We start from the raw sequence: 14,396 nt of genomic DNA, 5'->3' as shown, positions 1-14,396 counted from the left end.
GTGAGCCCTGGTAAAGAGCCACAGTTTTTCTTTCACACACAGGTGGCGCGTCCTCTCTGTGAACACCTTTCCACGGGCATCGCGTTTGTGATCCTTGGTGAACTGAGTCCAACCCAAGTACAACGCCTGGTGTAACCTGGCCTTTAATAAACACTTTCAAATGATGATGGACAGGAAGTGAGATAATGAACCTCTTCTAAAGAAGCGAAGGGAACTTTCTGCCTTCCTGTGTGAAGCTGCCCCCGCCTTCCTCCTGGCGCTGCCTGCTCTGGTTCAGGGAGGGTGTGTAACAGTGCCTCTGTCGCCCTCCCCTCCATTCATTCCTCCTCCTGATGCCAAGAATGGCTTCCACCATCTCTAAAGACAAATGCAGAAAGTGCACAGACTGGCTAGAAGGTCTCCCTCTGCTGGTCTCTTCCCATAATCTTCCTATTTTGAAACTGAAACGTCCCCAGGCCATAGTACCGATTACCATGTAGCTATTGTTCTTTTAGATTTAAAAATATCTCCAAGGTGTCAACAGCGCTACAGATTCCTCTGGGCACCTGAAACCTGCCCTGTTATTCAGCATCAGTTATGTACTGAGGGAGGAGGCAATTTGTTTTGCTTAAATTACCAACTCACAATAATGTGAGGTTCTGGCAAGATGCACACGTGTGGGAGACGATTTTCGGTTGGGAGGAAGTCAAGGGGACGGGCTGATGTAAATACAAATGGAGCTTGGACTGGGTTTCAGGGAGGCCGCACAGAGCCCATCTCTGCAGGACTCGGCCTTATGCCCACAGCCCTGCCAGGGTTCTGTCTCCCGTGGGCTGCTGTGGTCCCTGCTGGAGCTGCCCGCCGTCTGCCCAGCCAGGACCCTCTCAAGGGAGGCCCAGGCCGGGCAGTCCATTACTTAGGCACGTGGGGGAGAGACAGGAGTGATTTTTATTTTAATGGTTTTAATTCCACTCCTTCAGTTCTGAGATGGATTTCCTTCCACTCCGCTCCTCTTCTTCCTCCTCACTTCTCATTACCTCAGGGTGTCAGAGGGTAGAAAGCCATGAGTGAGGGAATAGTTTATATCTTGAGTAGGTCACCAAAATTATTCTGCTTTCTGCCCCATAAAATGTAGATTATGCCAATTTTTAAAATAAGAATAGACATACTCTACTATTAATTACTAATAGGAAGCTATCCTGATACCTGATCATCTTTGATCTAAAGAAAGAAAACATCAATTCCGTTTGGTTCAAATTAGTAGACAGCACCTAGACCATTATTTGGCCACATAGTAGGTGCTCAGTAAGCTGTAGATGTAACAGGCACACGTATATGAGGACAGGAGGCATGCTGGAGCCTGGGGGTTCTCTCGGGTCATGACTTTGTATCCCAGGTGCAAATGACATCCACCGACTTCCTGGCAGCCCAGGAGATGGACTGCCAGTCTGCCATCACTGGTGATCAGTCACATGGCCAAACGAATCGCCGTGGATTAGGGATAACATTTAACAAGTTTAACTGAGTAGACAACAAAATGAATTATGCTGATAAAAATTAAAAGAAAATAAAAAAGCAAATGAAGACGGGAGAAAGCTGAATTTCTGCCTAACCTTTATTTGGTTTCAACTCAAGAAATAATCTACTGCCTAGAGTTTTCAAAAGGAATGACAACAGTCAACGATAGTCACGTTATTTAATGTTAGTTGGAAGGTGGGGATGGAAGGTTGCTTATCTTTTAGAGAGAAAAAGGAGCTTTTAGTGTAACTCTTGGGTTAAAAATCTCAGTCTGAATCATACCATCAATTTAGTGACCCCAATTTCAGGGGTCACTAAAACAAAGGCACTTCAGTTGAACAGCAATTTTTGCATGTAATAAGCTAATTTTCACCTAAATATTGATATAATGTTCAAGCACAGACTTTTCAGAAGCCCTACTCCGATGACAGATAACACAGAGACGAGTACATGGATCTCGGGACAAAAGGGGTTATATTCAGCTCGACGACTTCCTCAAAACCATGAAGGGGTAGTTCTGAAAGCCCTGGCATTCTTGGCAGTTTCTTGGCCTGGACTGCTGTGAAATCAGCTTAAAGGGAATAAGGAACAGGTGGGTTTGGGGCGGCCGATATATTCCGATTCCTCATGGATCACTTCCGTGGCTCCGTGAAGCACCATCGGCACCTCCTGTCACACCGTTCAGCCACAGGGCCTGAGTCACCTGACCGCAGGATCTCTCCTGACACGCAGGGACCTTCACAGACCAGTGGGGCTGCTGGACCCAATCAGATGCTAGATGCTGGGAGGGCCACCATCTCAAACTCACATGGCAAAAGTCACTCGGGCCTTCTCCTTTACCTATGCTGAGGTAAGAGTGGGGGACTCTGCCAGCCAGATTAGACATGAACCCTCTGACCAGAACCGGATGACCTGGAGGGATGTGGCTTTGCAACATTTTGGGTCAACTGTTTTTGGACTGTGGCTTTTGCTGATGGCGATCGCTCCTGCTAACCATATACCCACTGACCTATGTGCCCACCACTTATTGTTTGCTGCAAGTAGGCTCATTGGATTCAGTAATGAAAAGGAGGAAATGACGGAGGAAAAAGACACTTCACTTGGCAGTGCCTGCAGACTCCCGAGCGTTGACAGTGGCCCCGGCTCTGTGGTGTGAGGGGCTGCCCAGCCCATGAACCTTGTGAGGCTAACACCAACCGTGGGAGAGGTCTGTGCATCCAAGGTCAGCGATGCCTTGAGCACACAGCCCTGAGGTTGAGAGGTGGGAGGACAGCGGCTCCTGCAACACACAGAGGTTCCGCCGTGTCCTCAATTCCTCGCCGAAAGAAGTCTAAAATGCTCCTGACTTCTGGGTGGAGACCAGGGGCTGGGAGTGGCAATGCAGACAAGGAAACCAAAATATGGAACTGAAAACTTATTTGGTCAATTGAAGAGTTTTCACTTTTGGATTCTGGCCAATTGCTCTATTCTGTTACATTAAAAAAAACAAACAAACAAACTCCAATGCTAACTTTGAGTCCTCCAGTTCTCCTGAGAAGGTAGAGAGAACGAAAGCAGAGTGAAGAGAATAACTGGCCATTGCTGGGCCCATAAGGTTAGGCCAGTTAGACACCCAACGGGCTCCTGGCGAACCCCACACTGGAGCCACGCAGTCCTCCTGGTTACAAGCCGCAGGGCAGCTGAGCAGGACCACGAAGCACACACGCCTGATCACAGCCATTCACGAGCCGGGAAGAGCACAGAGCTTAAGACAACTGACCCTCAGGCCTCCTAAGTGAAGGACACGGATCTCAGACCCATGGCCTGTCACTTACCTGTATGTTCTCATTTACTTGAGAAAAACAATAGACGCACACAGTGTTACTATGTAGCTAACAACTGAGTTAGTGATGTCACTCTGCAATAGCATAAGTAAAAACAGACTCAAACCCAGAGACAAATCATTCCTTGCTTATATTTTTCCTATAAAAACAACTCCAGGGTCAGGTCTAAGATGGACTGAGGCACTTGACCTGGGAGCAAAGTTTGAAGAGAAGATAAAGCTCAGCAGTCAGGATAAAGAAGATTGCGCTGAGATGTTATCTTGATTTCTAAGTTTTTTTGGGGGATGCCCTAAATTATGTGCTGCAGGAGGGTGCCTCATTTGCCTCTCTCTGGTCTCAGCCTGATGAAAGTTCACCAGCTAAAGTGTTAAGTGACTGGAGGATGCCCAGTTACAAAATTATAGAGGAAACTAACCAATAGATTGAAGAAAGACTCTTCAAATGCAGCCTACTGTTGGCCAAAGACTTGCACTTCCAGGAGTTTTCCTAAGCAAACAATAAGGATGTGCAAAGAGATTTAACAACACTCACAGTGTTATTCATGATAATAAAAAATTGGAAACAATCTAGGTACTCACCACAGGGGATTAACAAAGTATGGTATCACACCAGATTCCTATGCAGCCATTAAAAGTGATAATGTGGCAAAATATCAATAATCTTGGGAAACGTTCACAATTCAAAGTCAAGGGAAATACACAAGTTACAAAACACTAGATAGACATATGCTCCTACTTCTCCTGTTTTCATTCTCCTCCACTATAATCCATCCTCTACACGGCAATCACAGTGATATACTTTTTTTTAAAGTCACTCCTAGTCTTAAAATGAATTCCTATTACATTTAGAATAAATTTAAAGCTACACAGCCATCCCTGCTCTGGCCCCTGCCTATTTGTCTGGCCTCCTCTGCTACAGCCTCCCTTTCACGCCTCTTTTCTAGCCAGATGGGCTGCCTTTAGGAGCTCTGCACAAGCTTTTCCCATTGCCTGAAATGCTCTTCCTCCAAATTCCCACACAGCTGGCTGCTTCCCAGGAGTCAGGTCTCAGCTCAAATTTCACCTTCTCAAAAAGGTTTTCCCCGGCGTCAACTGTGTCAACTCGTAACTGGCCACTGCCTTGTCACTCTATCATATCACTCGGTCTTATTTCCTTCATAGCACTTAACACTCTCAGAAATGACCTTATTTAATTATTTATTTTCTTGTTTACTGTCTACCTCCCTCCATGAGAATGAAAGCTCCGTGGGGGCTTTTCCTAACTGTTTACTGTGTATCCACAGGGCCCCAAACTATGTCTGGCACAGGGCAGACACCCAGTAGACGGATGCTGAATGACTGTAGGGTATATACATGTGCATTCACACTAAAAAAAAAAGGACTGGGAGAGCACAGCATAAAAGAACATCTCTGGATACAGAGATTCTGGATGGTTCTAAGTTTCTTCATCTTGCTTGTTTTCATTTTGTACAACAATAATGTGCTACTTTGGAAATAATGAAAACAAAGTTGTTTTCCCTCTGTTTATTTTTTAGAGTATGGTCACTAAGAAAATGCTGCCTGATACAGCTGGATTGAGACCAGAACCACAAGATGCCAGAACTGGAAGAGATCTCAGAGGATGTCTGGTTCAATCCCACCTCTCATTCCAGAGATCAGGTGACTGAGGCCCTGCGTGGAGAAATGGCTGCTGGCTTAAGCAGCCGGACACGTAAGAAGCTAGTCTGGTGTTCTTCTCACGACACCAGTGGTTCTCAGACTTCACTTGAGAATGGTCTGGAACACTTGTACATACACAGGCTGAGGGGCCTCACTGCCAAAGTTTCTGCGTCAGTGACTTTGGGGTGGGGCCTGGGAACCTGCATTTCTGACAAGTGCCTGGATGATTCTGGAACTGCTGGTCTGGGCCGCACTTTGAGAACCATGAGGCTAAGCCATGTTGTCTCTCATGACTCCCTTAGAAATGTTTTATTCTTTTTGTAGGAATGGTAGTGATTAGAACAATACCTTCAACGGAAGAATTCAGAGGAAACCCTTTTAGGCTTCCTCTCAGAAGTTTCTACTGAAAAGAAGGAAAGGAAACAATTTTGAGAGCCTATGCTACACCAGGCATCGTGCTAGGCATCTACATTTTGTTTGTTTAATCCATTTTACCGTAGAAAGCCTAAACTCAGGGAGATTAAGGAATTTGCCTAAGAGCACACAGCTAGGAAGTGCTGGGGTCAGATTTCAAATCTACATCTCTGATTATAAAGTCCATGCTTATTCTCCAGCCTTGAGAACAGAATGAAAAGCTGTCACTTGTGGCGTTCAGAGCGGCAAATCAATGCCTCCCAATGTAGAAACAAACACCCCCAAGCAATGGTAACATGATGTCACTCTCCCAGCGATACGGAAGGTGTATATACCAGTATTAACAGCCAACTTTTCGTCTGGGCCTGAAGCCAGGGTTTATTCATTTACATAACCTTTGGGAACTTTCAACCCCAGAATCCCAGAGTAAAGATGATTTGAGTCGATGCCTGGCTCACTGCAAGTCATCTGTGAGATAAGTGGCAGAGGGAGAATTTATCATCAATCTCAGCTTCCAACACAGGGAAGAATTCACACATGTTCTGTGGTGCAAGAACCTAACAGACTGTGTGGCTGAACAGAGCTGTCCCACTGAGGAATCAGATTTGAAATCAAAGGCCAAAAGCCAGATACAAGTATGGGAATGTACCGCTTACCATTTTAGGTCAAAAATAAACTAGAAACTAGTGATTGTTCCCTTTCTTTTTATTGATGAGGAAATGACTGGGGGACAAGGAAGTCTTGGTGACAAGGTCACAACACCTACAACACCCACACAAGCAACAAGTTACAATTTGTCCTACATTGTGGTCACACTTGATCCAAGTGTGAGAAAGCTTTTGTAAATACTGTGATTGCAAAGGGATTTGATAACATTCTTTAACATCACAGTTTTGACCAGAATTCCAAATTAAGGTTAAGTATTAGTGGATTATTTCAGGATCAACAACAAAAAATGTGGTCTTATCTGTCTCTCCGTATTTCTTATTTTGCTTCAGGATTTTCCCCCATATGTTTTATTCCAGATCCCTGAAGCAGCTGCATAAATAGGTTTTACGGGAAAATAAAAACTTTCTGTGTAATTCTGCCTGTAGGATCAGAGGAATGAGGGCTTCAGCCAAGGCAGCTCACAGGACCAGGCCCTTCCCATGCCCTCTCCAAGGGCCATAGGTGTCTCTTTTTTTCAGAAGCTCATTTTCTAACTGTGACCAGTGAAATATCAGTACATTTTGGCTAACAAAAGCTTGCCAGTGGAGACCTTGAAAGAAAGATAAGTGGGAAAGAGGGAACAGGGTAGAGTGGATGTATGAAAAAGAAAAAAAAAAAGGGCAAGAGGATCCCAGAGATGGATACCTAAGAGCAGTTAAAATTTGATATCAGAGGCAACTTTGGGGCTTCCCTGGTGGCGCAGTGGTTGAGAATCTGCCTGCCAATGCAATGCAGGGGACACGGGTTCAAGCCCTGGTCTGGGAAGATCCCACATGCCGCGGAGCAACTAGGCCCGTGAGCCACAACTACTGAGCCTGCGCGTCTGGAGCCTGTGCTCCACAACAAGAGAGGCCATGAGAGTGAGAGGCCCGCGCACCGTGATGAAGAGTGGCCCCCGCTCGCAGCAACTAGAGAAAGCCCTCGCACAGAAACGAAGACCCAACACAGCCATAAATAAATAAATAAATAAATAAAATTAAAAAAAACAAAAAGGCAACTTTGCTCTAACACAATTATGAATATATTTCAAATCTGGAGTGACTGTAGTCCCCTCTGTGCAGCAAATCAGTAAGGCAGACAAAAATCACAGCCACTCATTTATCAATGTCTGAAAAGAGCTGGCTCTTCCACTCTCAGTTAAATGCATAGGATTTTATTTATTATAGAAAAAAGGTCTGAAAGATCTCATGGAATGAACCCTGGTCTCAAAGCCAAAGAGCTGTCCCTGCGGTAAGCTTCTAACATGGGAATGAGATCGGACTGTGCGTTATTAAATATGACTAAGTTCTCTTTTTGTTCCTGCCTCTCGCCACTGTGACTAGTTGGAGAAGAGCCATCCTGCCTTCCCCAGAGCAATGATGCAGCTGCAGCTGCAAACGCAGACTCAGCAGCCATTATCCTACCGTTAAATGTTTGCTCTTAAATGTTACAGTGGCCTCGCAGAAATAGCTGTCTTGTCACTTACACACACACGCACACACACACACACACACACACACGCAGGCACGGGTGACAAAGCTCCACATCTGCATTAGTTTCCATACCTGTGTCCCAGCAAGAATTTAAGACATTCTCTAATTTCTATTTACTCTGACAGTTACCGATTCTATAAGTTTCAAGTGTGTTTTGGCAGCGTGTGGCCGCTCTTGATTCTCCCGGATTTCACAGCGGCCCTCAGCCTTGGGTAGTTCATGCAGAAGACAAAAGAATAGCTACTTGGCAGATGATACTCTTCAGGCCTTAGGGAGGGCACTCAGCTGGAAAGATCTGTTTTCGTTGGAGATAGGAAGTGCTTTTCCAGCAATTATTTGATCTTCCTGGGAACTGGTACTTTTGAACACTCTCCCAGCCTGGTGGGAACACATGGACTTCTATTCTGGTCTCGGCATTATCACTAACCAGATGTGTGACTTTGGGCAAATCATCTGGCCTTTATTTCACCTCAGTTTTCTCATTTGCCTGCTGGAACAATTACCCCTCCCTGCTTCATTCATAGGATTTCTGTGAAGATAAAACTAAGTGATATACATGAAGGTATTTAGAAATTGTAAAAAGTGAATTTATTGTTAGGTGATATTTGTATTATGTTTTTCATTTTTTTCCAGCTCTGGTTTACATTATTAGTGGTATATTATAATTTTCTTTCTTAGAACTTGGTAGAAAATCCCTCATGCAGAGAAGGAGAGGTAGAAAGTGCAACCCAGGCAGAAAGTATCGTCAGGTTCTTGTTACCACTTGGAAAAAGCAAGCAAAGAGGGCAGGACTAGAATATTGTAACGCTGTCTCAGAAAGACTGCTTTTGCTAGGGACATTCTGGTCCTTATTTGTCTCCTCTTCCAAGGTCTCACAAAGAAGGTGACTGCTGCAGTGCTGAATGAGTAAACGAATAAATGAATGAGTGAATGAATCAATCCACCTATCCACCCACCATTTCTGATCAATACTATGTACTCAGCAGTGTGCACAGAATACAAAGATGCAAAATGCATTCCCATCATTGAAGAACATCCAACCAGCGGGAGAAGGTGGACATGGAAAGAACATGTTCTTCTCCAATGTGGCAAGTGTGATCTCCTGGAGAAACACACATGGTGCCTTGTGAGCTCGGACACCTGGGTCACTCCTACCCCAAGGAAGCTAGGACAGGTTCTCAGAGGAAGGACAGGTAGAGGAGCGGGGTGGGTTAAATGCTCCCCACGCTGAGGAACAGCTCTGACAAGGCACAGATCCAGGAAGGAGCATGCCAGGGAGCAGCCTTGTTTGGTGGGACAAAAGCCAACAGTGCAGGTGGGCAACTGGAAAGTTAGGCGGGGTCCTAAATGTGAAAGAGGGAGCAGGCCATCCGGGTTTCTGAGCAAGAGTTACACAATAGATTTGTATTTCGGAAAGATTTCTTAAGAGGCAGGGAGGATGGACCGGAGGGAGAGGCTGAGGGGTGAGTAACAGATTTAAAATTTAATGTAAATGTCTGCATTTCACAACACAGGAAACTTCAGAAAGAGTTCTGGTTCAAGAGCACTCCTCCGAATTAACACAACCAATCATAAATATATGCCTTCCAAAAAATTGTCTTCAAGTAATAAATCTCCCTTGCACAACTTTTCCCTCATAATCTAGGACAATCTTTGTGAAAAGGAAGTCTCTGTGCTTCTGAGGTGTGGCTGACCATTTGTGCGTGTGGCACCAAGAAGAGACCAAAAGAAACAGGAAACTGCGACCACACTAAGCGCCTGGTACAAAAAGGGGTGATGAACAGCTACCTGGTAGCCAGCTTGAAAGAAATATCTCAGAAATGAAAAGAGACTTTTGAATCATTGGGGGAGGTTTAGCAAGTATGATGAATTTTTCAGTTCCCTCTCTCTTTCTTCATAGTTTCTTTTTAAGTTTCAGTATATTTCACACACAGTACAATGTCTAGATCTTAGATGTACATACAGTTCAATGAGTTCTGACAAATGTATATGCCTGTGTAACCTGAACCACCATCAAGAGGGGAGAACATTTTCATCACCCTAGAAAGAGCTGTCAGTGCCCCTCTGCAGTCAACCCCACCTCAGGCAACCACAGTTGTGACGTTTACCACCATAGATCCTGGTCCAGGATTTCACAGAAACGTAATCTTACAGGATGCACTTTTTGCGTCTATTTATTTTTGACATTTATTCATGATAATGTACATTTCAGTAGTTCATGATTGCTGAGTAGTGTAGTAGTTTTTATTGCTTTATTCATTGTCGTTTTCATTGCTGAGCAGTATTCTAAGGTATGAGGATACCACTCTTTGGCCCGTGTTTAACAGCCCCTTCTTTTGCTAAATAGAGATGCAACTGCCTACCTGAGGCAAAGCATAACGGAAAGGTGTGGCCGTACAGGTCAGGCGAAGTGGCTGCTGCTCTCCACACTGCCAGGCACTGACTGTGAGTCGCCTTTGTCTTCAGAATCCTCTATCAGCGACAGGGTGGAACTTCAGGCAAATCAGGAAGAATAAGAGAGACCACCCCTTATAAACTGTCTTAGTGCTCTATGTTCTGATCACAGGAGCAGATGAACAATGGCCCCCGAAAGAGAGATGTCAACTCACTGAGAATCCAAGTACTCAGGATGAACAGTTAGACAGATAATTTAGACACTAAAATATTCTTAAGAAAATTAAAAGGTGTCCACAGAGGCCTGCACACAGCCTAAGAGTCTATATCGTTTTCCCTCCTCATTGTCAATACTTTCCCGGCCAGCGGCACTTCAGTAAGCTGAGGGCGGGGGTTCAGCAGAGAAAGGAAGGGATTCGAAAGTATTGTGAGAATCACCAGTTCTCAAAGAGAGAGATGCACCCACGAGTGCCAAGTGACGACTCGGTGTGATTTGAGTTTTGTTCAACCAAGAGGTGATACCTGGAAGCTTCAAGGAGAGCTGATGAGCTCCAGCAAATGGATTTATTGGGCACAGAGGCAAAAGGTAAGGAAAGAAGGGAGTTATCTTGAAAGTCTTATATTCTAAAAACTCTATTTCCTTACTCTGTGGAACTGTTTAAAGAAGAATCACAAAAGATCTCAAATGACACCCCAAATACTTATTCTGTCTTCTCCTGTACAGCTGTTGCGATTCGCTATGAAAACCAGGTACAAACACTGTTCTGATGACCTGAAACACCCTATCTGGGTCAGCTCTTCCCTTGTCATTGTACACGGCCTGTCCTCTGAACGGGTCATTTTGGCTCCAATACTCCCATTATCGCTGGAAGTGATGTAGGTTCGCACAGTCATGCTGCAGACACATTGAAAACCGAAAGCTCTCAGTTCTGGGCTGGAGCCTGATTTTGTTCCAAGAATCATGTGGATAATGTCCTCAAAAAAAGCTGGCAGGCTTCCTTGCTCTCTATTTTGTCCATCCTATTTTTATGAATTGCAAAGTAAATAATAACAGCAGCTATCGTTTTTTTGTTGAAGACTAACCATGCGTCAGATACTGTGCTTTATGCTTCATTCTCACAAGCCTTTGAAGTAGGCACTATTATTATTCCTACTTCAACGGTGAGCAAAACAAAATATCCTCAGCTTCTACAGTCATTCATTACTATTCCATGGGGTGCCTTCGCCTGGCTGGTTGGAGGTGGCGGTTGGGAGATGTGAAAGATGACGCACGAACAAACAGAAAGCAAAATAATCCTCTTCTTTGATCTCCCTCCTTACATATTTTAACATTAGATTTTGTAATTAGGTCAAAGTGAGAGCTATCACTGTTGAGAGCTACAGCTAAGGTTTAACAATTATTTCTCAGAAGCTAGTTAATTAGACTGACTTGGGATACAGGTTTTGGAATACATATTCATTCTGACGGCAGTTACAGTACAAGGCATCTCATAAATAAAAGCCATTTAGAACATTATCCACAGGAAACAGCTGCAGCTAGTAAAGGAAACTTTTGACATTAAGGAAATGGAGAACTTCATGGAATTAGAGGAAGGCAGGAGTAATATATCACACAGTAACACTATCTTAGCAAGGGCTGGACAGTGTTTTCAATAGATAAACTCACTTCACAGCAGTTCATGCTTGCTTACCTCTCTCTGGGTCTTCAGTAGACAAGCATGGTATACCAAGAGCAAAAATTAAAAGAAATGTGAACTAGACTCAGACATTTACAATTTCAGGGGTTACGGGTCTGCGGTTTGGTGCAAAGCTTGGGCCTGTTCAGCCTGTAGCCCTGAGCTGTCCAAAATGGTACCTGTGGCTGGTACAAGCTGAGATGTGATGTAAGTGTAAAGCTTATAACTGGTTCTCAAAGACTTGGTATGAAGAAAAGAATGTAAAATACCTCATTAATAAATTTTATACATATTGATTATATGTTTAAATGATAATGGTTTGAATATGTTGTCTTAAATAAAATACATTATTAAAAGTACTTTCATCTGTTTCTTTTTGCTTTTTTAACGTGGCTACTAGGAAATTTTAAATTATCTGTATTGCCTGCATTTGCAGTTTCATTAGATGTTCATCAGACAGCGCTGATAGATACTCGGTAATTGAAAAGATGAACCCAAGTTGAGGATTTGGTGTATTTGATCAAAAGTGGAATATGTTCCCTAGGAGGTGAATAAAAGCAAACATTTGTACTGCCATTCTTCCGCGAGCCACTGGTGACCTCAGGTAAGCCACTCACCCTCCTGGGCCTAGCCTGTACAATGCTTTGATCCAGAGAAGCTTGAACACTCCTTCCAGAACTAGCATTTTAAGTCTATGGCCAATTCCTAAGGACTAATAACTCATGGGTGAAGATGAATTTTTAAAAAACGTAATATTTGTTCAATATTTGCAGCCCAAATGCTTTCTGCTGATCTCTTACATGTGATGATGTACTTCTGATTAAGTCTTTCTGGAGCAACAGCTAAAATGTAAATGGCAATAATATCACATTTATGATATACAGACTGGGCTACCCTAAAGAAAGGATGCTACCACTTGCTCTGTGTATCCAAATAAGTGGGTTTTAGATGCCAAGGTTACACTTCTAACATGGAAAAAAACCTTAAGAGCTCCTTAATAACCCAACAAATCCTTATTAAGAGGTAAACCCAAAATGTTCTAAAATATCCTGAGGGAAAGCAAACAGAACAAGTTATTCTTTTAGTTCAGGTTCTACCCTGTTTCTTTTTATTTTCAAAACATCTAATTATCTTCTGGAAGTTATTCTGCATCTCCCAGGCAAATTATACAGTTTTTAGATGATTCTAGAGTATTTTCCTTAAATGGTAAAAAATGTCAATTTAGGTAACTCAATTATAACTAATAGGGTAAAATTTCAGCACAAGATAAACAGCATTCATGGCACCATAAATATTTTAAATAAATATATGCTTGAAATCTATGTGTAGAAATCAACTTGGAATTAAGAAAGTATAGGGATAAATGCCTACATTATAGGGATGGAAATCTTGCTTATGATGAAGACCTCCAGAAATAGTGCATGATCTCCCCTGGAAAGAATCCCAAAGTTTACATCCCCATTTCTGTAGAATTTCCCTGCTATATCTAATTTAAATCTGACATGTTTAATGTCTGAGCCTGTAGTGACACTGTGTTCAACTGCTACTAATATACTTGTCCATTTTGAAGCCATCCTTGCCTTTATCTACGTGGCTTCCGATTCCCTCAATTGTGACTTTCTGTAACAGGACCATAGTATCAATACTGATAAGCCTTGTCTGTACTAGAGGTAAACTAAGAAACACCTGGTGAGAAAAGAAGTGTTAGGCAGGCTCGTCCCCTCTTTTCTTCTCTCCTCTCCTTTCTTTCCTTCCTTCTTTCCTTTCTTGATTAGTCCATCCATATCATACCAATACAATCCATGCCTTTAAAAAAAAAAAACTAACATGGAACACAAGTTGGAAATGTTGACTGAATTGCTGAGATAAGTGGCTTGTCCTTCAACCATTCCAACTTTGGGGGAACTTATTTTAAAAAGCAAGAAAGGGGCTCCAGCATCACAGAACAGCAAAAGGACAGGCTGGTCGTCTTCGCTTTTGAAACTGGCAGAGTGAGAGTCAGACCATGAATGAGAGCAAGTCTTGGTGAGTCTACTGTGCAAGATAACAATTTTACTTGAAAATGGAAAAAATGACCCTGCATTTCTTTCCTTTGTCACTATCTACAGAACCACATTTTTTTTTGGAATTTTATTTTATTTTTTATACAGCAGGTTCTTATTAGCTATCTATTTTATACATATTAGTGTATGTCAATCCCCATCTCCCAGTTCATCCCCCCCCACCCCCGCCCCCGCTTTCCCCCCTTGGTGTCCATACATTTGTTCCCTACATTTGTGTCTCTATTTCTGCCTTGCAAACCGGAACAGAACTACATTTGAAAAAACACGAAGAGAAGCAGATTAAAAAGAGTAGCTTCTGGCTGGCTTTTCCTCAGCATTTTATACTTTTACTCCTTTGTTCTTTCCTTGTTCAACCTCATTCCCAATTATTGCACTGTTCTGGGGGCACTGGGGACAGGACGTCTGGGAAACATAGCACATATTAGTCCATCTGTTTTCTCTGTGAAATTTTTTCAGCATCTTTGCATGGCAACAGGAAGGATGGGGGCTCCCTTTCAGATTCAAATGAGGCTAATCAGCCCTAGCTCAGGTTGACAACATCATGCTTTGTTACATTAGCCTGAGAAAGCCAGAACCACCTTTTCTAGGTGGGGTAACCATTTCATCCTGAGGCTTACTCTCTATTTTTAACATTAGAGCTCTAGCCCACTCCTCACTCTAAATAAAACAAAAGCCCAAAACTGCTGACACA

General features: G+C 43.2%; 1 protein-coding gene across 2 annotated transcripts in view; it reads right to left on the bottom strand.

The window, feature by feature from the left end:
- Positions 1-14,396, bottom strand: part of FYN (FYN proto-oncogene, Src family tyrosine kinase) — a 207,837-nt gene that overhangs the window by 77,503 nt on the left and 115,938 nt on the right. The window lies entirely within an intron of this gene.

The sequence above is a fragment of the Balaenoptera ricei genome, chromosome 12 (assembly GCF_028023285.1).
Source record: "Balaenoptera ricei isolate mBalRic1 chromosome 12, mBalRic1.hap2, whole genome shotgun sequence".
In the NCBI taxonomy this organism is placed as follows: Eukaryota; Metazoa; Chordata; class Mammalia; order Artiodactyla; family Balaenopteridae; genus Balaenoptera; species Balaenoptera ricei.
This window is presented reverse-complemented; position numbering and strand designations above follow the sequence as displayed.